The sequence below is a fragment of the Leopardus geoffroyi genome, chromosome A1, assembly GCF_018350155.1.
Source record: "Leopardus geoffroyi isolate Oge1 chromosome A1, O.geoffroyi_Oge1_pat1.0, whole genome shotgun sequence".
Taxonomy (NCBI): domain Eukaryota; kingdom Metazoa; phylum Chordata; class Mammalia; order Carnivora; family Felidae; genus Leopardus; species Leopardus geoffroyi.
Window position 1 is genome coordinate 12,944,140 of NC_059326.1, and position 27,610 is coordinate 12,971,749.

A 27,610-nucleotide genomic window follows, 5' to 3' on the forward strand; every position below is an offset into this window, starting at 1 on the left:
GCTGGGTGATTGTTCAAGAATTTGCCTAATTAAAAATTAATCCATTTATTCGTTCAACAAATACCTTTAGATAGACTAGTATGTATTACTTTTTTTTTTTTTTTTTCCTGAGTGCTAGAGATATATTGGTAATCAGTATATTCAAGGTCCTTGCCTTCCTGGGCCTTAATATATTTATTCACAAGTAGATGATAATGGTGATAATGGCCAGTTTTAGGGTCAGGAATAACCCTACAATTTCCTGACAAAAGTCCCGGAGAGTGTTGAGGCTTACTTTTTAAGCTGGGCAAAGTAGGTAGAGTCCTAGTTTTCATTTGAGGGATTGCTAGTGTAATTCTTAGCAATGTGTTACTCTAAATAGAACTGGCATGTAGTGAATGATGTTAATTTATGAGTTCAGTCTTCTGGTTAGAGCCTATACCAATTTTCTGTTTGTGCCCATGATCTGAATACTGTTCGATCCATGTCTAAAATAATCTAGGAGCTCATGTATGTAGTATAGCTATCCTATATGGGTAGTCCTGCCCAATCTGATAATACCAATAATATAATGTTAATCTGACTTCATCAGACTGGACATGACTATGTCCCAGAAACCACATAATGGTGATTCAGATGCCATTGCATTGCCCCTGTGCTAATGAAATGAGCAAGAAATTGTTCAAAATGGTTTAGCGGATTTTCCTATCATAGTTCCAATCTCTTTTCAGAAAACCTATGAATCTTTGGAACTCTAATATTTATTTATCAGTTACTATGTGTCATATGTTATAAATAAAATATGTTATATCCTTTAAACTCATTACAAATTGATGAGATAGGTAATACCACTCTGACTTGATGAAACTGAGATTTCAAGAACCTAGGTTATTTGTTGAAGGTCACACAGCTTGTAGGTGGGCCAGCTGAGATTCAAACCAGGTCTATGGGACTCCTAAGTTCATTCCTGTTCTTTTTATATCATGCTTTCTTCTAGATACATCAATATGTAAAGTTAACTTAATTTTTAAGTGTAGACACATATCTTAGGGGATGGCATATTATTGTATATCAATCACAAAATTCATGAAATAACATTGGCTCTGTTATATGTAAATTTAATTCATACACAAAGTAAAAAACCCTAGAAATTATAATTTTCCACTTTTTGGTCCTTCTAGGTCATGGTCATTTAAAAAAACTGAAGAGTCCACTATGTTTCATGGTTATAAAAAGTTGTAAAGTAAGAATCTTTCACAATCTTACTTGCTAAGTCTGATATTAAATACACGACCAAGAATGGCAATGGTAATTTTCAGCATTCAGTATGCATTTGAAATACTGGCAGAATTTCATATGTAGGAACTCTAATAATAGAAACAACTCCACCAACCTTGGTTTTAATGCATTCTTTTTATTCATATGTCAGGTTCCCTAAAGGTTTTATCTTGAAGTGTTAACAGGGAAATTTGTCACCAGTAGAGGACTAAATGAAGTCACGAGTCATATAACAAGCAGAACAGACAAGTAACCTTCACTTGGATACTTAAGAAAATACTGGCAGAAACCCTGATATAATCAATTTGCAAATAACTTGAAGACAAGAAGGTACTTAGTGGATAATGACTAATGTGTTCTACTTAAAACCAAATCCTTTTAAGCTAATCTAATATGGTAGATCAAGGAGGAATGATAGATTTTCTCTGTTGTGATTGCAACAAATCTTTTGATTATCTGCATGTTACACCCATCAATGAACAAAAAAGAAAAAAAAAAGTGACCTGAAGCACACAGCTGGCTGGATTATAGTAACTACATAATGTCAAACATCTGGATGAAAATGCCAGATGCTCTTTTTCTGCAATGTCAAATATATTCATATAAACACTTATATATACACATGTGCATACACACATACCCAGAGTACATGTATGTGGAAATATATGAATTTTTGGCCTTTGTATTATGTTGGAATTTTTGCATCGTATAGACTTGGCTAAAGTTCTATGTCCCAACCATGAAGGATATGAATGTTGTGAGAAGGTTCACAAGAATGCAAGGAACAAAAGACACCAGAAAATACTTTCTTGGCATAGAAGTTAAAGATATCAGGACAATTCAATCTGGAAAAAAAAAAAGGAAAAAACAAATAAGAGATAATTCAATAACATTATTTGAATATGCCTACCTGGTATAAAACAATCAAAACATTTTGGTCAGATGATTATGCAAGCAATTCAAATGAATTTAAAAAAAAATCTGATGATGCCATCAAGATAGTAATTGACAAAATAGTATTTACTGAACATTTACAAATAGTTGAGGCATCTTAAATATAGCAATTTGCTGGCCCTTGGAGAGGATTGCCTTGTTGGCAGAGAAATAGGTAGGTTAATTAGATCTAAGACAAAAATTAGGGAAAGTTAAAAAAAAAATGGTCAAAGAGAATATAAAAACCAGGACTCTAGAAGTCAGAATTAAGGAATATGGACCCTTCTCATGCTAGCATGAAGGTTCTACCCATCTGAAACCATAGGGCCTTAAGAGTTAAAGAAAGGCTGTCTCGGGGCGCCTGGGTGGCGCAGTCAGTTAAGCGTCCGACTTCAGCCAGGTCACGATCTCGCGGTCCGTGAGTTCGAGCCCCGCGTCGGGCTCTGGGCTGATGGCTCAGAGCCTGGAGCCTGTTTCCGATTCTGTGTCTCCCTCTCTCTCTGCCCCTCCCCCGTTCATGCTGTGTCTCTCTCTGTCCCAAAAATAAATAAACGTTGAAAAAAAAAATTTAAAAAAAAAAAAATAAATAAATAAAAAAAAAAGAAAGGCTGTCTCAGCCTAGAGGCATCTTATAATCTTTCTACCCCAATTAAAACTATAAGGTTTGCAAAATTGAATGTTGGCCCACATTATTCCTATTTCCCTATTTCCTTTCCTGTCCATTTTTCTTCAGTAGTTCCATCAGTGACTCCTTCAAAGGGGCCTGCCTCACTTCAGGCAACCACCTTAGACCTATGGTCCTGAGTTAGTGCCTTTGTGCCCCTCTTCAACCCCCAGCAACCTCTACTTTCATGAATGTATTTCCTTACAGTTTAAAACTTTAGAGTCAGTCTTTGTGACTTTTAAAAAAGCAAATAATTCATGGATTATTTGAAGCTGCTTAGTGAGAAGAGCACTGAGGAGACTTCTTCCCTAGCAGAGAAATGTCCACCCACACCCCAGACCCTGACCCCTACCCTGCCATGAGTACATTTAAATTTTTTTTTTTTCAACGTTTATTTATTTTTGGGACAGAGAGAGACAGAGCATGAACGGGGGAGGGGCAGAGAGAGAGGGAGACACAGAATCGGAAACAGGCTCCAGGCTCTGAGCCATCAGCCCAGAGCCTGACGCGGGGCTCGAACTCACGGACCGCGAGATCATGACCTGGCTGAAGTCGGACGCTTAACCGACTGTGCCACCCAGGCGCCCCAATGAGTACATTTATAAAATGTCATACTTTTCAAATGTAAGACAACAGTAGTTACACAGAGTAACACTGATGGAGGGAGTGTCAGGCCAGGTAAAGAATGGTGAACAGATAGGTAGGAGACAGGGTGAATGTGATTGAAGAAACACAGGGCAATGTTTGGAGGCTTGTAGAGCATGATGAGATTCTCAGGTCCTATTAGAATTAGCCTCCTTGCTTGCTCAAACATAAGGCTGACCCTATCTCAAGCCGGTGTGATTCTATCATGGTAAAATCTGGCTAAGTTCCATGACTGTGGAGTCAGAATGCCCAGGACCAAAACTTGGCCCTTACTAGTGGTGTCACTTTGGGCTAGCTGCTTGACTTCTTCAGCCTAAGGTACTTCATTACTTACGGAAGTCTAGACAGCCAGCAAAACAAGGAACCAAGCCTGATTTGTAGCATTTGCTAATTTCTATGTTGTAAGTACCCCTACCTTGACCAATTCCAACTTACCAACGTGATGTCACCAAGCATGGCGTTGGGCAGAGACATGCAGTCATACGTCATCATATTTCTACCATACGGGTAAGAGTAGATGTAAAAACCTCAAAAAACCTCAAGAGCACAGGATAATAGTACAGTTTATAATATAATTGGTGAGTAATAAATTTTAAGTATTAATTGCCCTTTTTTAAAAATGAAACTTAATTGTAAGTATATATAATTTATTGTTTAGTAATGTGTATTTTTAAAAACTGGATTGCAAAATTCCTGAAAATTTAGCAATAGGCCCTCCTGAGCTGGTGCATGCTGGCTCCAGGACATCTCCAGTATGTACCCTAGAAGTTCTTAAACACTCCTGATTAGATTTGCATATTTATGCAAACACAAGAAAAGATTTACATTTTGTTCTTGGTCTCCCAGCTTTGACCTCCAGGGAGGGTAGTCCCATTTTGCCTGGGGCCCTGTTCAGGGATTCGTTACCTTTGTGATGTGGGGAGTGGTTTGGTGTCCTAAGTTTCCTTGTTAGGTCCCTCTGCTGTCATTTCTTGGTGATAACTCATTGGTTTTCTCCCCAAAATAGAAACTCAGTATCTCATTTCATCTTCCAGTTATGCACCGCTCTTCAAATTAAGCAAAGAAACAGATATTTACTTATGTTTTATTTTGTGGATATCCACGTTTATTACACTTATCTGTCTTTTTCTTCACTGATTTCACATTTGTGGGGGTGTATGCATACAAGATTACTTTTTTTACTTAAAAATTTTTTTTAAATTTAATATATTTTTATAAATTTCTGTCAGCACAGAGCCTGACGTGGGGCTTGAACTCACAAGCCGCAAGATCATGACCTGAGCCGAAGTCGGACACTTAACCGACTGAGCCACCCAGGTGCCCCATGCAAGACTATTTTTTTAAATATCAGTCTCATTTTCACCTTGTTAAAGATACTTATTTCTGAAATATTATTTGAACTTGAACATTCTAAAATCATTGTGGTAAATTTTACCTCATATTCAAGACCTTTGTCTTGACAAGACCTTTGTCTTTTTCCTAATTGTGTGCTCAGCATGTAGTGCATTGCTTGGTATATAACACTGAGTAAATTTAAAGTGTGCAACATGTTGTACAACACTTATATGTTGCAAAATGGTCACCACAGTAGCATTAGTTAGCCCTTCCATTACCTATATAATTACCACTTCTTTTTTGTATTGAGAACATTTAAGATCTGTTCTCTTAGTAACTTTCAAGTATATACTATAGTACTGTTAACTGTAAGCACCATGGTATATATTACATCCCCAGAACTTATTCATCTTATAAATAGAACTTTGTATCCTTTGACCAACACCTTTCTGTTCTTCCCCTCCCCCACTTCCTGGTAACCACCATTCTAGTCTGTTTCTATGCATTTGGGTTTTTTAGACAAGTGATATGATATAGTATTTGTCTTTCTCTGACTGACTTACCACACTTAGCATAATGCTTTCAAGGTCCATCCATGTTGTTGCAAATGACAGAATTTCCTTCTTTCTCATGGCTGAATAATATTCCATTGTGTATATATCTCACATTTTCTTTATCTGTTCATACATAGACACAGAAGTAGTTTCCATATCTGGGCTGTTGTGAATAATGCTGCAGTGAACAGGGGAATGCAGATATCATTTCAAGATGCTGGTTTCATTTCCTTTGAATATGTACCCAGAAGTGAGATTGCTATATAATATGTTAATTCTATTTTTAATTATTTAAGGAACCTCCATACTGTTTTCCATAGTGGCTGCACTACACAAGAATTCCTTCTTTCCACATCCTCAACGACACTTGTTATCTTTTGTCTTTTTCATAATAGCCATCCCGGTATCACCTCCCAGATAAATACCGTACCCAGGATACTGGCACTGGTTCTGTTTTTTGGGAAACCCAAACTCACACAGGAATATTTATTTTTGGGGATGCCTGGGCCTCAATCTGTGGAGCTTGCGACTCTTGATCTCGGGGTCATAAGTTCAAGCCCCACACTGAGTACAGAGATTACTTAAATAAACTTTAAAATAAATAAATAAAAGGTTGTTTTTTTTTTTTTTTTAAGGAGTATTTATTTACTTACTTAATTTTGTCATGGTGAATTTCTGTTTTTTTCTTTTTCTTTTGAAATAATTCTAACTTCTAAAAAAGTTATACTGAAAGAATAGTACAAAATAACTCCCACATTCTCTTTGCCCAAGAGCTCAATCACGTTTCATCTGTCATCTCAATAACATCCTTCATGGTAAGGCAGCCCAGTGTAGGATCACATGTTGCACCTATGTCATGTCTCCTGAGTCTCTTTCAAACTGGAGCAGTTCTTTAATTTTCTTTCACTGTCATGGCCTTGTCTTTTTAAATATACGCCATTTTATAGGCTTCCTTCAGTTTAGGTTTGTTCAATGTTTCCTCATGATTAGACTCAGGTTTTTCATCTTTGACTGAAATACCACAGAAGTGGCCCTGTGTTCTTCTTATTATGTCCTATCTGGTGGCACACAATGTCAACTTATCATATTACCTGTGGTATTAACTTCAATTATGTGGTTAAGATGATGTCTGCTGCCTAGTTTCTCCAAAGTAAATTTGCTTTTTTCCTTTCCTCTAATTAATAACATATTTTATGAGGAGATACTCTGGCAAGGCTGGTTCATGACTGTATCACCTGTGCAGTTACATAGGGTCCTGTGCTTAGAAAGATCCCAGACTTGGTTTTCTTTTTGCTTGGTTCCCACAAGGAAGGAAAGAAGGGAGGGAGGGAGGAAAGGAAAATAAGGTGGGGAGGAAACAGGCATACATTTAATTTTCTCCAATTTTTTAAATTGAGGTGAAACACATCTAAAATTTGCTATATTAACTATTTGTAAGTGTACAACTTAGTGGTATTAAGTACTTTCATATTGTTTTGTAACCATCACCACCATATTCCTTGGAGTCTTACATTGCTGTCTTCACATTTAAAAAAAAATGTTTATTCATTTTTGACAGAGAGAGTGTATGTGAGCTGGGGAAGGGGCAGAGGGGGAGACACAGAATCTGAAGCAGGCTCCAGGCTCTCAGCTGTCAACACAGAGCCCGACACGGGGCCTGAACCCACAAGCTGTGAGATCATGACCCGAGCCAAAGTCGGATGCCCAACCAACCGAGCCGCCCAGGTGCCCTGCTGTCTTCACATTTTAGGTAGTAGTCACCTTCTTCATTCTTTACTAACTGCTGTCTCCATCGTGTCCAAACACCTATAGTTTTGCTCCAGCGGTGTGCTGGAATTTCTCTGCTGGAAATCTAGACTTCCACAGAAGGTCTCTTGTTGAACTGTGTTGTCCGGGGCCTCTGGACCATAGCCGAGAGGGGCTGGAGCTGGTTCATGGGCCATTGCAATGTCCACAACCAGGAGTGAGTCTATATCCCTATTATCTGATGTATGAATGGATGAGATTCCTCCTGGGTGCCCTGGCATATGGTGCTGGATTCCACAGCTCCCATATAGACACTTTTGTCTGTGATTGGATACCAAATTGTTATTGTTGAGGGACGTACAAACAAGGGACCTCTTAGTCAGCCATGATGCTTGACACTTAAAATTATTGAATGATTGGATGGTTGTATCTTATTCTATGTCCAAAATAAGCAATATTTTTTTCTAAAAAATTTAGAAGGTTTTCTTCCTGACTTTCCTTTTCTGTTTTTCTTAAGGTACCACTTACTTTTTTTGTCACCTAAGCTCAAATCCTCTCAGTTGTCTCTTAAGCATTCATCTCCTCACCCCTGACCTTTACCAACTTTGGTAACTTCAGCTGTCCCCCCTCTACCCATTTATATCTTTTCTTTTTTTTTTTTTTTAATTTTTTTTTTTTAACATTTATTTATTTTTGAGACAGAGAGAGACAGAGCATGAACGGGGGAGGGTCAGAGAGAGGGAGACACAGAATCCGAAACAGGCTCCAGGCTCCGAGCTGTCAGCACAGAGCCCGACGCGGGGCCCGAACCCACGGACCGCGAGATCGTGACCTGAGCCGAAGTCGGCCGCTCAACCGACTGAGCCACCCAGGTGCCCCCATTTATATCTTTTCTAACTGCTGCCTCTGGCCTAGCTCATACCCTAATCACCTTTCACTGGACGACTGCTATTTGTCTTCGAATTAGTTTTCCCACCTCCAGTCTCATTCCACATTAATCCATCTTCCTGGTTCCAGAGAAACTCTCCTGAAGCACAGGTCAGATCATACCATGTCCTTTAAAACAGACCAGATGGTTCTGACACCATCAGGACAAAATCCAAATCCCTCATGTGCCATTTAGGCCCTTCTACAATCTGGCCTCAATCTGCCCATCCACCCTTTCCTCTCAGCAATTCCTTCTACATTTGACATGCCAATGTTTCCCAGGTGAATTCCTCAGAACAGTATTTCCTCAGAAATTAATAGATGCTACGTTGAACACATTTCCCACGGCCAAACAGGCTGGGATAACAATGCTGGCCTAAACAGATCTTGGTAGGACTCCTCAGAGCCCAGCTATGTTGAAAAATATGACTCAACAATATATATACGCTTTGGGTATATATTAGATAAAACTGTAGAGAAAAACAAGGGGATGCTGAATAAAAAATTCAGGGTAGTAGTTATCTTATGTGGGAAGGAGGAAAGTGTGACAAGGGAAGTGTATATAGGGGGCTTTAATGATGTTGGGAATTGTCCTATAGCTTAAGCAAGGTAGTGTATACATGGGTGCATGTTATTTGTTGTTGTTTATCCTTTTCTTTTCACATTTTAACATCTTTGAGATCAGGATAGTCTGACAATTGCTGAAAGTCAGTGACAATTGTGATATAGTTGTTTTTACCTTAGAAATATCCTAACCAATTTCTTTTACTCATATTCTCTTTTTTTTGTATGCATAAGAGTGACATATGACAAAAATCCAAGTCTGAAAGACCTCTTTCATTAAGTACAAAATAAAAATCTCAATGGCAAGAAAAAGTCATCCATAAGTTTTTAACAATATCTCTATTCCAGTTTGATGGCAACTTAAGGATATTCGTGACTGAAGCAGATTTCCCATGACTTGTTCCCTCATTATGGTCAATGTAGAGCATAAAGATGACTGTTAAAATAGCAAGCTCAGTGTCTCACACAAAGTAAGTACACACTAAATACTGTTGATTGACTTTCTAGTGACTGTTAATAATCAACTCAAATGACCCTGTACCATTCTTCACCAAATCTGGCCTTTTACACACACACACACACACACACACACACACACACACACACACACACAGAATAATGATTGGAAAACTTACTTTGGTAAATGTCTGACCTGATAAGGCAGTCCACATTTATGGGCTAATGGGAAAAGACTACAAGGAATCTTAAACTCAACCTGACCTTGCCCTTCTCCTAACTCCTGCTATGATTAGTTGTATGACACTAATTACTTCTGTTCTTAATATCAAATTCATAATGTCCTTAAGGAACTGTGGCTTCTGTTTGTTATTATATATGAAGCTGTGCATATAGTGGTACTTAATCTGTTGTTTGATTAATGATTTTGTTTGTATAAGTGGCACATTAATCACATCCTCAGAATATAGGGTTTGGCTTGTGACTCAACTCTGTGTATTGCCACAAGACCTTAAAATTCTATGCATGAATCTAAATTGCAACCATTCTCTAATACGTGATTCTTACTTATTTGGCTTATGGTCAGTAAATCAAAAGAGATTGAAAGTTGGATAAACTGATATATAAGGAAATTTCCATTTTCTGTGTTACTGACCTTCAAGCTAAAAGTGTTGGTTTTTCTAGTAGTAAGCCCAGTAGTAGACACACATTGGAACTGGACCTACAGGACATACCCAGAATCTAAATATGACCGAATGTGGCCTTCTCAGGTTCACGTAGACACTATATGTGTTGATCACTACTTTCTATGGAAATATAAGTCTCTAATTATAGAGTCGGCCATAACTCTTCAGTCTTTCTCACTGTTGACTTCTGTTTTTTAATTACACATTTTTCCTCTTTTGAAAGATCTATTTCTTAGTTCACTCTCAATCTCTATTTCTGTTATTCACAGTACCAGTGTGGCACTAAGTCCTCAGTAATGACTTATTGAAATCTCATCCTAATCATGTGTGAGGTAAAGGCTTAGGGTAATATGTTCTATCCCTCGACTGTTTGGCACCGTGAAAAGAAGATTATTTAGAAGGGGAAATTCTATTTTCTTCTTAGTTCTCATATCTTTATTACCCCTAAACCTAGACCAGAAATCTTGAGATTGCTGTATTTGCCATTTGTTCTAAAGAAATGATAAATCCTGAGATATATTTTACTGCCCCATGTTAGTACATATCAAGAATTAAATCTCCCCAAGACAAATAAGATAGATGAAAAGTTAATTGTGAATGTAGCTCATTTAAAAAATTACACTTAAAGCCACAGCCAAAAATACTTTTCTTAGTGAAGGAGACATCATATAATTGTCATGTAAAATTTTAGAATGAAGAGTTCTTATAGATTTAATTCATTCTAATATGAATAGAATTAATTGCTTCTATGGTTAATTCAAATGTTAGCAGTAATCATCCTGATAGGGATTATTTAGAACAAAAAGACAATGAAGAACAAGCTTTAATATCACTTGGCTGTCTCTAAAGACCATAGTTAAAAGCATCAACTATTTAATCTTCTTATTTTTTTATGAAATAATTTTCAAAATGAATATTTTAGGTCAGTGATCCAATTTAAATCCTATTAAAAAGCAAGAAAAGCATGTAGTCAGAAATAATTCTTCTGCTATATCTTATGTTACACTCAAGGCCTTTCACAAATCTTTGAAAAGTATTTGGGAATCAGAGTATCACAAGAAAAAATTCTTTCTCTTTTTTATGGCATGCTGATGTTATATGTTACTTTCTCCCTGACAGCTCCTATAATGGAAAGCCTTTAATGTGTTTGGAATAAAGAATTCTAGATACTAAAATTTCATTCTCTTTCTAAGGATACGCTGAAAGTCAGAGAGGGTAAAATAATCAAGTATTAAACTACTCAAAGAACTCCCTCAAATATTTCCACTAAGATTGATTTGCACTGTGTTTATCTGAAAAGAAAAAAGTTAAATTGACTAGTTCAGCATTTATTTTATAAGAAGGATGAGTATCTGCTGAACAGTCTATTAAAAAAGAAAGACACACTGCAGATTGGACGTTCAGTGTTTTGGAAAGTGTTCCATGGTGTTAAGGACCCATAGACCAGGATTTAGTGGCTAATAGCCCTGGAGTTCCAGGAAACTCTAACTTAAGTACCAGAGGAACTCTGGTTATCTGTAATTTCTGATGTGGCTCACTGGTTGCTCCATGATCTAGAAAGCTTGCTATAAATTGAATCCTAGTTCTTGTGGAGATTGTTCACTCTACAAAATTAGCAGGGAAAGTCTTAATAGTTCCAGAGAAGGTGGGAAATTATTAAGCCTTGCTTATTCCTCTTTTGTAATGATCTGTGTTCAGTCAGGATTCTCCAGAGAAATGAAACTCATAAAAGTTATATTTGAACTAAAATACAGACGTTAGAAATAATATATAACAACTAATATATATAATATGCATGCATCTATCTATCTATCTATCTATCTATCTATCTATCTACCTATATATAGAGAGAGGCAGACATAGAGATAGAAGTTTATTATAAGGAATTGGTTTATGTCATTATGGAGGCTGAGAAGTCCTAAGATATATAATAAGTAATCTGGAGACCCAGAAGAGCCAATGATATAGCTCCAGTTCAAGTCCAAACACCTGAGAAGCAGGAGAGCTGATAGCCTAAGTTCCAGCCCAAAATCCAGCATACTTGAGACCCAAGAAGAGCTTACATTTTATTTTCATTCCAAAAGTAGGAAAACACTAACATCTCAAATCAACCATCAGACAGGAGGAGTGCCCTCTTACTCAGGGGAGGTTAGCACTTTTGTTCTATTCAAGTCTTCAGAGAATTGAGTGAGGGCCACCACATTAAGGAGGGCAATCTGCTTTATTCAGTCTACTGATTCAAATGATACTATCATCCAGAAATACCCTCACAGATACACCCCAAAAATGTTTGACCGAATATCTGATCATCCCATAACCCACTCAAGTTGAAACAAAATTAACCATTACAATCTGATTCTATTTATGGACTTTTCTCATGTTGCCTGAAAGACACTGAAATTATCTATTATATACATTCTACAGTCATGATTTAAAAGAATTGAAAACAGGGCTTTCTGTAGACTTATTAATGTTTTAGACCTGGAAGAAATCTTAGAAATGTTTAGTCCAATTCTCTTGTTTTAATTCCCCAAAGATAATGCTCTTGGGGTCCCTGAGGTAACAAGAAACCAAGCTGGTCCCTCTCCTCCTGCTTTTAGGCTAGGGCTTCTCCCACAATCCACAGGACTTCTAAAGTCAAGGAAGGTGTCATTTAGGGAGAGGCTTGCCTTCTCTTTCACCTGTTCCTGCTCTTCCCTCTTTCTCTTTCTTTACTTCTTTCTCCCTTTTGCTCTTCCTCTTTTTCTTCCCCTTTCTCCTCTTCCTGCTCTGTCTCCTTTTTTTTTTTCCTGGTGTGGAAAAACTTAGCAATTAGAATAAATAGAAAACAAAGCATGCTTCTTTAACTTAAGTTTGTCCATTTTCAGCCTGAAGACAAAGACTGTTAGTCATCTCTATGTGACAGATCATTTTATGAGCCAACATCTTGGACATGTAACCAAAATAACAATGGTCCTTAGGACTTAGAAAATGCATACATGGTGCCCCTTTGATTAGGGTTGGCATACTACAGGAAAGATTCTTTGGGGCATTTGCTCATTAAAATTAACATTTGATGACCACAAACTATATGTTGGGTACTATGTCAAACACTTTAGCTCAGTTAGAAGGAGAGACGTCTTAGAAGTTCTGTTCTAAAAATGTAGTAAACTTTCACCTTTTCTGCAAGTGGGTAAGAATTATAGACCAGAAACCATGGCAATAATATCTAATAATATATAATAATATATAATATATATGTATGTATATGATTTCTCAAGTTTTGTTATCTCCATGTTTGATATTATTATATTACTTATTGTTGTTATTCTTTTTACTATTTTATTATTGCTTCTTTGCCATATTTATTAATTCTCTTGTTTATTCATTTATCTAGTTACCCAATTCCCTAACATTCACTTAGTTCCTATTGTGCACTAGGCATGTATTAAAAATGCACAGATGGGGGCACCTGAGTGCTTCAGTCGATTAAGCATCCGACTCTTGATTTTGGCTTAGGTCATGATCTCATGGTTTGTGAGTTTGTTCGAACCTCATGTCAGGCTCTGTGCTGTTATTGTGGAGCCTGCTTGGGATTCTCTCTCTCCCCACCTCTCTCTACCACTCCCCTGGTTCCTCTTTCTCTTTCTCTAAAAAAAAATAATATACAGATAAATAGGATAGAATTTTCTCTCAAAAAAAAAGTTAATAAGCATAATGGTTAAGAATTTGGACTCTGAAATTGGATGGATGGTGTTTGAAACCCAGTTTTTGTCCCTTACGTAGAAGTTAACATCTCAGATTTAAATTTAAAAAAGTTAATGTCTCACCTTTTTTTTTAAGTTTATTTTTATTTATTTTGAGAGAAATATAGACAGCAAGTGGGGGAGGGGCAGAGAGAGAATCCCAAGCAGCCTCCATGCACTGTCAGTGCAGAGCCTGTTGTGGGGCTCAAACTCACAAACCATGAGATCATGACCTGAGCCAAAGTCAAGAGTCGGACACACTTAACCAACTGAGCCACCCAGGTGCTCCTAGAAGTTAACATCTCTAAACCTCGATTTGCTCGTGTATAAAGTGGGGATTAATAGGTCTATAGGGATGATTAAAGTACATGGAAAGAGTTTGGCAGAGTATTTGGCACATAGTAAGCACTTATGAATGCTCATCATTATTTTTATTATTGACATTAACCTTACAGCCAAGTCAGAGACACATGGGAGTAAACCAAGAATATAGAGCAGCGTGACAATGTTGTCAGTGCTCCATGACAAACGGGGCTGAGGAAACTGGCACTTGATCCCAGCTAGAGGGATCCTAGGAGGCGTTCAGGAGGACATGCTACTTGAGTTGAGTCCTTGGACAGACTAGGAGCTACCTTACAAGGAGTCTAAAAAGAGGTGTTTTTAGTAAAGAAGAATAGCAGTTATGAAAACAATAGGCTGTGAGAGTTCAAGGCACTTAAGAGGAAGGGTTTTAAAGAAACCAGCAATAGCAGACCTTATGGAGACCAATTTGAGGTAGGACAGTTCTATCACCCATTTCGCAGATGAGGAAACTGAGGCCTAAATGCCTGGTTGGAAAGAATTCCTAAGTCCAAATAGCTGGTGAGAAGGAGAGCTCTTTCACATCACAGCCTCCCATCACCAACGCAGGACAGACATGGGAGGACATACTGCTCTTGGTTTATACACGGGAATATACACAGGAGAATTTCTATATATAAATTTGTATTAATAGCTTTGCCTATCTATCATTAATAATCTTTTCCTTAACTAGTTGGATATTGAAGGCTGATAAAATATGTATTTTTGGGTGTATATTACTAGAAGTCATTAATGTTTTCCTTTCTTAGACCTTACCCACACTAATATTAACACCTCTCCTCATTGCCAGATCAAAGAACTACTTGCAAATTCTTGCCTATGTGATCTAGTCAAGATGAAAAAAGGAAACCAAAAATTTCATGATATGAAGCCAAGAAAAAAAAATGTCTACAACTAGATATACTAGTTTTTAGCCCCTGATTTCTTGTCACTAGGGTTTATTTAGCCTATTAGTCAGTGATTCAAGAAATGGAGCTTCCATCTACTGTGTGTCCTAGGTCCTAGAGATATTGTTATGATCAAGAGAGACTGTTTTCACTACAGTGATGGTGGGAATGTGGCAAGTCAATGAGTGACTGCAAACTAGTGTGATGGATGCAACGATGGCGGAAGCCTCAGCCATTATGGGGTCTCTTGGGAGGGACATTTATTCTGACCCAGAGTGTTAAGAAAGGCTTTCTGGAGGAAGTAATTTTAGCATTGAGTTTTGAAATGTGTAGGAGTGAGTGAGCCAGAAAGGGTTGGTGGTTGCTCAAAGAAGGCTGGAGGAACAGCCAGTGCACTGGCCTGGAAGAAAGAAGATATATTCAGGACCAAGAAGCGAGTCAGTATGGCTGACTCATTCATCTCCAGAGGTGAGCCTGGAGAGTGGATGCAGAAACCAGCTATGAAGGGCTATATGAACCCAAGAGAGAAATTCAAAGTTCGCTCAAAGACAGTGTGGAATCATGTGCTATTTATTGGGGGAGTAAAAAGACCAGACATGCATTTTAGAAAGAGTCTTCCAGTTGCAGTGAAGTGACTGAATAGATAGTCTAGGCCAAGAGTAGGTACAGGAATATCAGTTTGGGGACTTCTGTAATAACTACAGCAAGGCATATTGGTTAATTATATAGAACAAATTGATGGTTACCAGAGGGGAGAGAGGTAGGAGACTGGGTTAAATTAGGTGATGGGGAAGCACCTGGGTGGCTCAGTTGGTTAGGTGACCTACTTAGGCTCAGGTCCTGATCTCACAGTTTGTGAGTTCAAGCCCCACATCAGGCTCTGTGCTGACAGCTCAGAGCCTGGATCCTGCTTCGGATTCTGTGTCTCCCCTCTCTCTACCCCTCCCCTGCTCACGCTCTGTGTCTCTCTGTCTCTCAATAATAAATAAACGTTAAAAAATTTTTAAAAAAATAGGTGATGGAGATTAAGGCATGCACTTGTTGTGACAAGCACCTGGTGATGTATGGAAATGTTGAATCACTATATTTTACACCTGAAACTAATATAACATTGTAAAAAAGTAAAATAAAATAATATAGAAAAAAAGATGTATTGGTAGCCTAGGGATGGAGTAAGTGGAAGGACAGGGGTGATAAACTGGCTTGGTAATAGATTGCATTTTGAGTGGATGAGGGTGAGGAATCATAGATTTGTATTCACCAGACTCTACTGAGAAAACCCACCTTTGGTAGTGCCATTCACAGAACAGGGGACCTTGGGCCAGGGACAGTTTTGAGGTATGGAGAAGGTCAGAAAGAAAAAGAGGGGAGTTTAGTTTGGGATATTTTGAGTTCGAAATGCTTGTGTATCACCCAAGTGAAGCTGTGTAGCATGAAACTGGCAATGACACTGTCAGTTTATGTAAGAAACTTAACTAGTTATTTTACTAAGGATACTTACTTTACTCTGGATAAGAAGATAAAACTCCCTGGACAAGAACATTTGCTGTCTAGGCTAGGATCTGGGGGTTTCTCAGTACCCAAGGCAGTGTCCACAGGCCTTAAACTGAGCTCAAGCAGTGATCCAGGTACTGGCAAAAGAACAAAGAAGCATCTGGATGAGTCTAAAGAGAGAGCCAGAGACACTTTTAAATCTCTCCTTCATTGTTAATCTATATGCAATTGGTGTGAAAGCACCAAGTTGCCCAAGTGGTAAATGAACTAATTTTGTGATCAGCTTGAAGGACCCAGTAGTTAAGAACATGGGCTTTTGAGATGGCAATTCTGGCTTAGAATTCCAGTTCTGTCACTTACCCTATGACCTTAAAGGGAAATTAATTTCTCTAAGCCTCAATTTCTTTATCTGTAAATAGGGTAAAACCACTTGGTTAGGTATAAAAATACGTAGCTTATCAGATTGTTCTAAGGATTAAGTGAAGTAGTGTACGTAAAGTTTTAGCACATTACAGTGTCTAACAAATAATAAGTCTCCAATAGTCTCTGTAGCGGCCATTGTTGGTAATTACGAGATATCTAGGAAAATATCTTTTTCCCCTTGTTAACTACAGCAACCAGGGATAAAAGGAGCCCACAGTCACACCCATTCACACAGATGTGCTGAGAGCATGTGACTACACATTTGTTTGTCATAACAGAAGACTTCAGTATTTTCTTGCTTTAAAACCATAACCATGTTGTTCTATGGAAATACGGAAGAAAAGTACATCCTGTTGCTAAGTGATATGCTCATGTAATTACTGGGGAAACAGATGGCCAATCAATAGTAGACAGGTAATTGCTTTAGAAATAGATTTAGTTAAAGATTGGAAATGATGATAAAGTATATTGTCCTATGATAGTGGTATTAAGGCAGTTTATGGTCAATTATAATAAAAAATTATATTGAAAAGAGCATCTTATTTCTACTTTAAAGCTAATAGGAAGCCAACGCTTGCTCTATTATTGAGCCAACCTTTGGAAGAAAATGTAACCACTCACTGTGCTAGACAAATGCTTTATTCTAGGCTACTTTTCTCTTAAAAGGAAAGAGTTGAGCATTTGAATAGTCCAACTATCTCTTCATTCATTCAACCATCATCTCTTGAACACTCATTATTATTCTTTCCTGTACTCCATTCTTCCCTCCTCTGTACCTTCTTCTTCCACATTGCCTGTATACACTCCAAACTATCAGGAAAACTTAGAAATGGCACCTCACACACAACAAATTTAGAAATGAGCACCTTACACACACATGTGGCTGATGACAAGGTAAACCGGAACAACCTTTTAAGAAAGTAATACGTCTCTGTAAGTTGAGCACACAAATATTATGCCATTTGATCTGTTAACCTCACTTCCTTGGAAATTTATCTGAAGAAAATAATTATCTGAAGAAAATAATTCAGAAGAAGAAGCTATATGAAGGTATTTATTGTGGTATTACCTATAATGAGAAGAAACTGGAAATAAACATCCAATACTAAATAATAATTAAGGATGACAATCATATTAATTCTAGATAATAATATGCAACTATTCACAATAGTTGCAAAATCTCTTTAGAAGTATGAACAAAATAAAGATCTGAGACAATATAGTTTGAAGACTTCACCTGTTCTGTCTATATATGAAGAATTAGCATGAAACATAAAAATGACTGGGAAAGAGCAAACACAAATGAAAATACTGTGTTAGGGTAGTGTAGAAATTTTTTCACCATCTTCAAAAGTTTATTTTAAACTTATTTTAATGATATTTTATGATACATTTAAAGTGAACACCACAAAGAATTGTTCTGTATGTGGTCAAAATCCAAGATGGCATCTTGCAAGCAGCAAATAGAAAGGCTTTACCACTTTTAGAATTCAAGTAATCTTAGAGAAATAAATAGTTCTGTTTCTCGGAGTTTTATCTCCCTTGTTTTCTATTGTGAGAGGCATTTACAAGTATATTGAATTTCTCTTGCTTATGAATTCAACTGCTGCTGCTTTTCCACAAACAGCCTTAATCCTTTGTTTGGCTGTCATAGTTGCTACTGCAGGAATTATGATGCTGCCAGCAGAGAATGCAAGAGCTAAAATGAAGAGGTTTTTAAAATGCCAGTACACACGTTCCCCTTTTTCTGGATATTATATATTTCTGAAATACACACACACACACACACACACACACACACACACACACAATTCCTATTAAACTCTAACCTTGTTTAGGGCAGGGACCATAATGTATATTTAATCTGAAAACATGCTTTCCAGGTTGTATTTTATTATAAAATAAAATAAATATATTCACTAGTCAGTACATCTGCTAGCAATGAAGAGGGAAAATGCTGGCTTTCCCTGGAATAGACTTCCATCGTCTTCCTTACACCCATGCGAGGGTTTTGCTTTTGTTTTCTTTTTCTTTCAATTTCGTAGAATCTATTTTTCAATCATGCAGGTAGTTTCAATTAATGTTGGGTGGGTCTACTTTCACAAATATTTTATCATTACTACTTTAGCATGATGAAATAAAGAAAACAATGGCTAAAATTATTCACAATAATTGATTTTAAAATCGAGAGAGGAAAACCGTATCTGAAAATGATAGAGCTCTACTCAGGTTAAGAAGCTGTAGGGAAAATGCTCACTTGTTAGGTTTAAGTTGCTGTAGTGGTCTATGTGAGCCTCACTCTAGACAAATCACAGTAGTTCTTGGGTGTCGCAAAGAGGTCTGGATCACATAAAGTCAGACTTTGCCTAGAGGGGGAAATATTCTTCATAGACAACTGGCCTGGTTTTGACTACATGGCATGTAATAATGTGGAATATTGCCTCATAGTCCCTGTGGAGGTTTGGCTAACGTGTCAATGATGGTTTCATGAAGGCCACTCACGGGGCAGGGGTTGGTGGGGGGGCAACTGCATGTATAGATGCAAACATGTACTTGCGCATGTGTATATGTGTGTGTGTGTCTATGTAAATGTTTTTAATTTCATTTGCTAAATGCATTTTTGGCTTATATGACTTCCCTCACCTCCAAGGTTACTGACCTCATTTATCACCAAAAGTCAAAGTTGTTATTTTGATAATTATTTTCAAAATTAAAGATGTAATTTCTAAATGAGTCCAGGGGATTCTGAGACAGTACTCTGTGAAGTTTCAACGTCCTGAAATTTTAAAACTCAGAAAAGAAGGCTAATGTCCTAGACATGATCTCCTGTCTTTGAGACACTCACCATGCAATGGAGTAGAGAGGCATGCGGGATCCTATCTCCCTTGTACAGTCCTTGAGTCATAAGACACTATCCCAGGCCAAGGTGGTTTCCCTGTCAGCCACCTCATTTCACAGAACTCAGGTGTCATCCTGCTAGGTAAGCCTATGAGCAAAGCAGGAGAGCCCTGGCTTCATTTGGACCTTTTAATATTGTAAACAGAGTAGATGTTTAAATGAACCAGAACCTTAATTTCTAGAAAGATAATCCCAGGCATGGAAAGGAAGTTTAGCCTGAAGTGCAGGAAACAGCCTGCAGGTCTAATTTTAGGACTGTGAATCTCAGCAGCATCCTTTAAATATTGCAGAACACTCTGCTGTTTCCAGGGCCTCTTCAGGATCTATTTGAATATATTAGGATCAAAAGAGCCCTCCTGTTTCCTTAGAGTTGAGCAAATGCTGCCAGTAGTTCTGTTTAGCTCCTTGAGTTGTGCTTTGTGCACTGCATAAGGCCCTTTCTGCAATCTCCACACTCCAGGCCCAGCACAACTCAAGGGTCACAACTCAGACGCTATTTAATTTTCTTCTGGAACCATTTTGTTTCATATAAGTTGATATTTTTCATACCTCTAGAATTGCCTCATTATGAAATGACAGCCCCCCTGGGATTAGGAACCTTCCTAGCAACACTGTATGTAAAGGTATCTGGATAAGACTATCCTCATTTAGAAATGAAAGGAAACCCTTTCATCCAGTCCACTAGCAGGATTCAGAACATACAGACAATCCTCTTGGATTTCACTAGAAAAACCTTTGCTTGTTGGGGCAAATAGTAGAATTGGAGTCAGAGATTGATCTGAAGGAGGTGGACTCTTAAGAAGCTCAAAATAATTATTGACTCTATTTTCAGAGTGCCTATTACCTGAAAAGCATTTAATATATGCCATTGCTAGTACTCCCCATAGCTGTCCAAGTTGCTTATTACAACTGGGGACTCTTGGATTGAGAAAAGCCCAGAAGCTTGCCCAAGGTCATCTAGTAGGTGAATTGCAGAGCTGGGATTTAAACCTGCGCCCTTGTGGCCCCGTTTTTTCATCACATTGTTCTGCCCCTCGGGACAAGTAATCTTCAAAAAGGAAATGCCAGGTAGACAGGCTGCAGACAGCCTGTGTGTTAGTTTGTGTGAATACATTCTATTAACAATAATCTACTTGGATTAGAGAAAATCTAGCAGTTTCAGACCTCAGCAATTGGTGTAGCGTTATTACTGAGCCAGCCGTGGGTCAGCCTGCTAGGATTCAAACCCTCACATTTATTTCGTACATGGTTACTGGCTAGCTGTGTAATTTGGGGCTGTTACTTAGGTTTCTCGAGCTGTAAATGGGGATGATAATAATAATACATTCCTCAGTGAGCTGTGAGGAATAAATGAAAGAATCCTTGCAAAGTACTCTCGGATAATCAATACAAGATAACTATTGTTATTGCCAAAATTGCTTATAAATGTTTGTGTCTCCCCTGCCCTGTGCATATGGGAAATAATTTTTTTTACAGGGGAATATTTTGGAGCAAACTAACTTGTAACTTGCTAGAAGCCTCAAATAATAATACCAAATAAGTAAAGCAGGCTGGTGTACGAAATTTGCCAGCTGTGGAGGGCATTGCAACAAAACCTGTGCTGGACAGAAAAGGCTGAAGCATCCATGCCCCATTACTTCATAGCCTAACTCCGCTGACTCAGCCTAAGGCAGGCAGTAATCACAGCCAAGTTTATATGCTCGAGAATTGATGTGACCATATTTTTACATTCTCAAAAGCAAAGTCAAGAAAAAAAGGGTGATCAGAAAGTTTTTATGGGACTAATCATGAAATGCTGACAGCTCCAGCTTATTGATTTACCTTTAGTTAACCTCTATAATTTGGATGATCTACCCAGCCCAAACTGGAGGTATAGCAGGGGAATCCCTTTTGTCTTTTGGTGACTTTGGAACAAAGAACTTGTCAGTTCTTATTTATCCTATAGAGGGTAATTGATTTTGGATGGTGGTGAGTGTTCAGATGGGATTTCTAGAGGACATTTATCTTAGTCCCTCCACAGCCCACACAATCAATATTGTTTATGCTAATGATGTGATCCTCTCACTGCATCAGAAATTCTGAAAAGTATGTGCCGGAGCAGTCATAGTACCGTATTCAATTATCTCTTTGTGTTTCTAATAATAGAAATAAATTAGAAGACATGTATTTGACTACTGTTCTCAAGCTGCAAATCCATTGTTTTCTTGTTAAATGGTACTAATTGTGGTTGTCATGGAAACCCTGAAGGTACTTAGGCCGAATTGCCCGATCTATTTTTTTCTTTTGTAAGTGATTATTTCTTTGGCTGACATTGAAATTCCTCCTCTAGAAAGCTATTATGCATATGCTCACAAGACACTTGCTCTAAGTTAAAATGCTCGATAAACCTGTTACACCAATTATATTGTACTATGGTTATGAGAATCAAATTACTTCATATGTAAACTGATCATTTAGAAAAATTAATAAAGCTAATTGGCTGTTTTTTTTTTTTTGCTAAAAGTATTGATGTGAAAGCTAGATGATTTTGAAAAAAAAAACTTGCTTAATTTTATTTCTATGTATGGTTTATATTATTTTATTAATATAAAACCATATATTTATATAATTATATAAAATTATATATAATAATATTTTTATTAATGTATACATTTTATATTATTTTATTTGTGTATGCTTTTAAAATATCATTTTTCTGTAACTTTTTCAAAAAATGTAAACTTTACCTTAAAGAATTTCATCTGCTTCTTGTTAATCCCATGGGTAGGTTTCATGGGGAACAGATATTTGTGGAGGGTGTGTATGCAGAGGAAAACATCTCAGGAGTCTTATGGTCTTGGGTAACATATTAGACCCACTAGTAATCGATTGTGGGTATTTTACCTGTGTTTCGGTATCCTCGTGTGTAAACTTCATTGGGTTTGTAAAGTTGAAGCATAACTCTGTATGTCATGCTTCTGGTCCAGTGCCAGGCAGATAGCAGATGCTGGAGAAATTTCACTCCTGTTCCAGTCTGTCTCCCTATTCACCCTATTCACTCAGCCCTGCAGAGAGGCTCACCCCCAGGATCCTGGAGTGACATATTTGGGTGAAAAGGACAAAATGTTTGGCTGGCAGAACCTCAGCAAATTTTTAGTGTCCTCATGCCATTCCCTTATTATGGGATACAAACAGTGTCCTGGGACAAGTCTGATCTGGAAAGAGAAGGTTTTACAAAGATTTGATAAATTTCATAATGATAACTTCCAAGTAACTATTAGAAAGTTTATTCCCCTCCCAGTACAACGTAGGATCACCCAAGGGTGGGTTGGGGTGGGGAGAAAATTCATTAGTTTACCTTGTACAAGTGTGAGTTTTAGAAAATGCATAATTAAAAAAATATTTATTGTGGTGCTGTGGCTACTCCCTCAGCTCATTACACTTCTGCAAAGTCTTCATTCTTGTGATCGAAATGCAGTCATCACATTGGTTGTATATGATATCTAAAAGGAAATAAAGTCTTATGAGTTTTTATCTTAGTAAGTCTTCCCTACTACACATTTGATTCATATTATGAATCAAATTTTATTTATTTTAATAAAATTGAATATAGAGTAAATCCAGATTATGTTCCCACTGTGTCTTCTATAAGCCTCAATTGATAGCATATACACATGCTTGCTTACCATATGATATTACCGTTGTTTATATATGTATTTATCCTCACAGATTAAACTATTTACATATAGGGACTGCAGTTTGTAAATAAAAAAAGAAAAATGAAATGAAACAAAAACTTAAAATCTCCAGCACCAAGTAGGTTTAGGCTATTTCTTTTATTCATTGAATGATTATTTACTGAGTGCCCACTCTTGCCCTCTGCTGTACTATCTGCTGGGGATTCAGTGGCAGATGCGTCTCCCTGGGCATTAAGCATGCATCTAAGCAGCGGATGCTAAGTGCTGTGAGCACTGAACTGCAGGCTCTCAGAGAACATGTTGGCTCCCTAACCCACATGGGAATGGCACGTAAGTCAAGTCAGCCTTCCCCAAGGTGATGCCTTCGAAGGGGAGAACTGAAGATGCACAATTTGATTTAACAAGGTTAGGAAGACGGTTCCAAACAAAACGAAAAGCAAATATAAACAGCCAGAGGTCAGGGACCAAAAGACGGTTTCTTGCATTCCTGTTCCCGCAAGTTTGTAGAGAAGAGTATCCAGCCTCTACAAAATCCACACTGGTGCCATTGATCAGCTGTTTTTAAATAGGAGATCTCATGTTTAACAAACTGAACTATAAGCTCTGTGGATCTTTGTTTCGTAGGCTGAGGTGACAGCTCTGATAGGCCCTGATTGTGTAGCCTTTCAAGATGACTTTGAATCAACATGCCACCCTCCCAGCACACCCCAGAATGGAGCCCGTGGGTGAAGAACAAAGGTGACCTCTGGGTTTGGTTTTTTAAATTTCAATTTACTGATCTATTATTCCAGATTTCAAGTATGTATTTAATACTATTTACTCAAATAGTATTTGGGCAAGGATTTGGACTAATTTTTCAGTATTTTAAATAAGGCATAATGGGGTGCCCGGGATTAAGGAAATTGTAGAACTCAGCATAGTCAGTGGAGTCCAGAGAAATCTGGATTTGCCTCCTGGCTCCTTCTCTTCAGATCTAGGAAACCTCTAGCATGTTCTTCCCTCATCTGTGAGGCAGAGCGGGGGGATACCTATCCAGAGGACTTCTGTGAAGATTAAGTGAAATGTAAATTAAAAAAAGTGAAACGAAGCAAAGAAGTTTCTTTGATTGAGATTCCCTTAACATGATGCCTGATGCCTGGTTTCATTAGCAAATGATAATTAGTAATGAAAGTAATTTTTTAAAAATGTTTATTTATTTTTGAGAGAGAGAGAGACAGAGAGAGACAGAGAGAGACAGAGTGTGAGCAGGGAAGGAGCAGAGAGAGGGAGACACAGACCTGAAGCAGGCTCCAGGTTCTGAGCTGAAGCAGGCTTCAGCACAGAGTCTGACACAGGGCTTGAACCCACGAACTGGGAGATCATGAGCTGAGCTGAAGTCAGACGCTTAACTGACTGAGCCACCCAGGCGCCCCTGAAAGTAATTTTTAATAGCCTCAGCAACATTCTTTATTTCTCCTGTATTATTAGTATTTTTTAAACTAGTTTGTTGGGATATACTTTACATACTATAACATTCATTTATTTTCAGTGTACAATTCCATGAATTTTAGTATATGCAGAATTAGATAATTGATATTGCAATAAAATTTTAGAACATTTCCATCACCCTAGAAAGAATGTTTTATGTCCAAGAATTCCTAATTGTGTTTGGGAAATGTTCTATTTTTTTAATGTTTAGTTTTAAGAGAGAGAAAGAGAACGCTCACCTGGTTGGAGGAGGGACAGAGAGAGAGGGAGAGAGAGAGAATCCAAAGAGGCTGCATGCTCCTTAGAGCCTAACTCTGGCCTTGATCTCACCAGCATGAGATCATGATCTGAGCTGAAATCAAGAATCGGATGCTCAGCTGACTGGGCTACCCAGGGACCTCAGGAACTGTTCTATTTAAGAATCCATGATAATCATCATATTCACTTAGTAACCACAGGTTGTCATGTGGTGATATTCTGATAATTACCACAAAAAATGTTAATTCTTCCCAACACCCCTGACAAGTTGCAGCTGACTAAGACTATTTGGAGAAAATACAGTCTAAACTGAGATCCATCTGCAGCACTGTTGTGTGATTGTTGGATGAGTTAATAGCCAATGTACCTAATACAAAACCTGAAGTCTTTTATCTGAAAATGGACATTACTTCCGGTACCTTTGTTATGTATAGTGATGATGGGAAACAAAGTATAGATAATTCTCCAGGAGTTTCCAAAAGATATTTGATACTAAACAAGAAGGAGAGGCAACCCACATTCTCCTCCTTTCTCCCCACACACCCCCACCAAAAAAAAAAGAGGTTAATTCTTTAAGTATGTTATAACTTCTGATAACAAGCTTGGCTAAATACTATTGATACAGTACAAACGAACCACTGTATTTTACTTATGTGGCTATATATTTTGGCATTTTTCAGTAATCAATCATTCTAAAAAATTTTTTTAATGCTTATTTATTTTCGAGAGAGAGAGAGTGTGTGTGTGTGAGTAGGGGAGGGGCAGAGAGAGAGAGAGAGGGAGACACAGATTCTGAAGCAGGCTCCAGGCTCCGAGCTGTCAGCACAGAGCCTGATGTGAGATCAAACTGTGAGATCATGACTTGAGCTGATGTTCGATGCCCAACCGACTGAGCCACCCGGGCGCTCCAATAATCAATCATTCTAAAGAGTATATTCTCTGATACCTTCCTTCCAATTTCTTTTCAGATAATAAGGGAGGGCATCATTCATATTTGTTGATATCATTAAGAATTATTGAATTTTTAAGATTTCATACAAAGAACATTCCATCATGACACTTGGTGGTTATTCAAATAAGCAAGTTTTAGAAAAGTGACAAATATTGTCATGAAACTTCTGTGGAAAAAAGTCTTTCTTATTTAAGTGTTATTCTGAAAAGATAGTCATTGATAACATTGAATGTGTTGCTGCAAAATCTTTGAAAAAGGGCAAGCACTACAAGAAAGTATGCTATGGGGTCAGGTATGAGGGCTCTGCATAGGAAGGCTCTGGCCAAACTGTGGTTAATTCTGCCAGGTTTTAGCTGTGGGATGTTAAACCCAGTTCCTTAACTCTGGTTCACAGTCTCCTCATTTGTAAAATAGAGGTGATAACACGGTTATGGGAATTAACCTATTATATTAGTAAATCAATTAGTACAGTGCCTGCTATCTAATAAGAGTTCAATAAACGGCTGCTGGAGTTTTATTGAGTTGTAGACTCCTAGGGAATTGGTAAAGGAGCCATTTTATTAAGTTTAAGAACAAAGGGGGTGACTTCCTATTAGGAAAATAATAAATATGGGGGAAGAGGTTTTTTTAATCTTCAGTAGGGAACCCAAAGTCTCCCCCTCTGACTGGGAAATAGTAATCATTGAAGAACTGAATGAAAATAAATTTTGGTGCACAAACTGGGTGACACAGAGATTGATCTATTGTACTGTAATCTGATTTTGCTCTTTATCTATGAGGAGAGGAGATGAGGAGGCCAAAGAAAAACAAATCTTAGTAGAAGGGTCCCAGACAGACATTCTAAGGCCTTAGGTGTATTGACACAGAAAGGGCATCATCTGTCTCCACCTGAGCCTGAAAAATGCCAGAAGTGTCCGTGAAAGGCCTGAGACTGACAAGTTGGATGTCATCCATGTTCATGGCTCTGTGATGACTGATGTGTAGTTGGGGGCTAGGATATTAACATGAAAATCAGTGGACCCAGAACAAGTGAGAAGACCTGATTGTCTGGGATCCTCAGGCCACCTGGTCACTTTCAGGACTGAATTAAGAGTGATACTGAGTAGGGCTGATGCCTGGTGATTGCTGGGGAAGCTGGATCTAGGAGCTCTAACAATGACTCAAAGTAGGGATGGATTACAAATGGGGAATGATGACCACAGGAGGAAATGGGGCAGGCTGATGCTGTGACTGAAGTTCAGGGAGCTGGGAGCTGCATCACTCCCAGTTGGTCTTTATAGCTTCTTATAATTTGAATGTACTTGTCTTTCCTGGCCTCTCTCACCTATAGGAGAGCCTCAGAGGTCCCCAGGCTGTCAGAGAAAGTTTAGTTCCATCGTGGCAGTGGTATCCATCCAAGATTCCTTGGTTTTCCCATAGTTAGAGCTGGATTCATCTCTGAGGGCCTGAAGGAACCAGCTTTCCCAAGGTCCAGAAACTTTGTCTGTGGGGGCTGGTATCAGCGCTCAGGGCTCTCTTAGTTATACTTTTAGCTCAACCCTGAAAGGGGCTTTGAAACTAAGGTGAAGCGAAGTCGTGGACTAAACATAACGTATGAGCTCGGAAGGGATTTTGCCTACAGGTTCAAACTCTAAAAGATGCATCTTGATCTTCCAAAAGATCTATGATTGATTTTAAAAGACAAGAATAGATTTATTAGGCG

The 27,610-nt window shown here is 38.0% G+C and overlaps 2 long non-coding RNA genes across 2 annotated transcripts in view; one reads left to right on the top strand and one right to left on the bottom strand.

Moving 5' to 3' along the window:
* Positions 1-27,610, top strand: part of LOC123595872 — a 200,950-nt gene that overhangs the window by 26,547 nt on the left and 146,793 nt on the right. The gene's annotated exons all lie outside the window — the stretch shown is intronic.
* LOC123595868 lies at positions 1,374-19,539 on the bottom strand. The gene is made up of 4 exons (XR_006711410.1): positions 18,914-19,539; positions 5,398-5,566; positions 4,406-4,545; positions 1,374-2,102 (listed from the first exon to the last, which is right to left on the bottom strand). It is a non-coding gene; the product is annotated as an uncharacterized LOC123595868 (long non-coding RNA).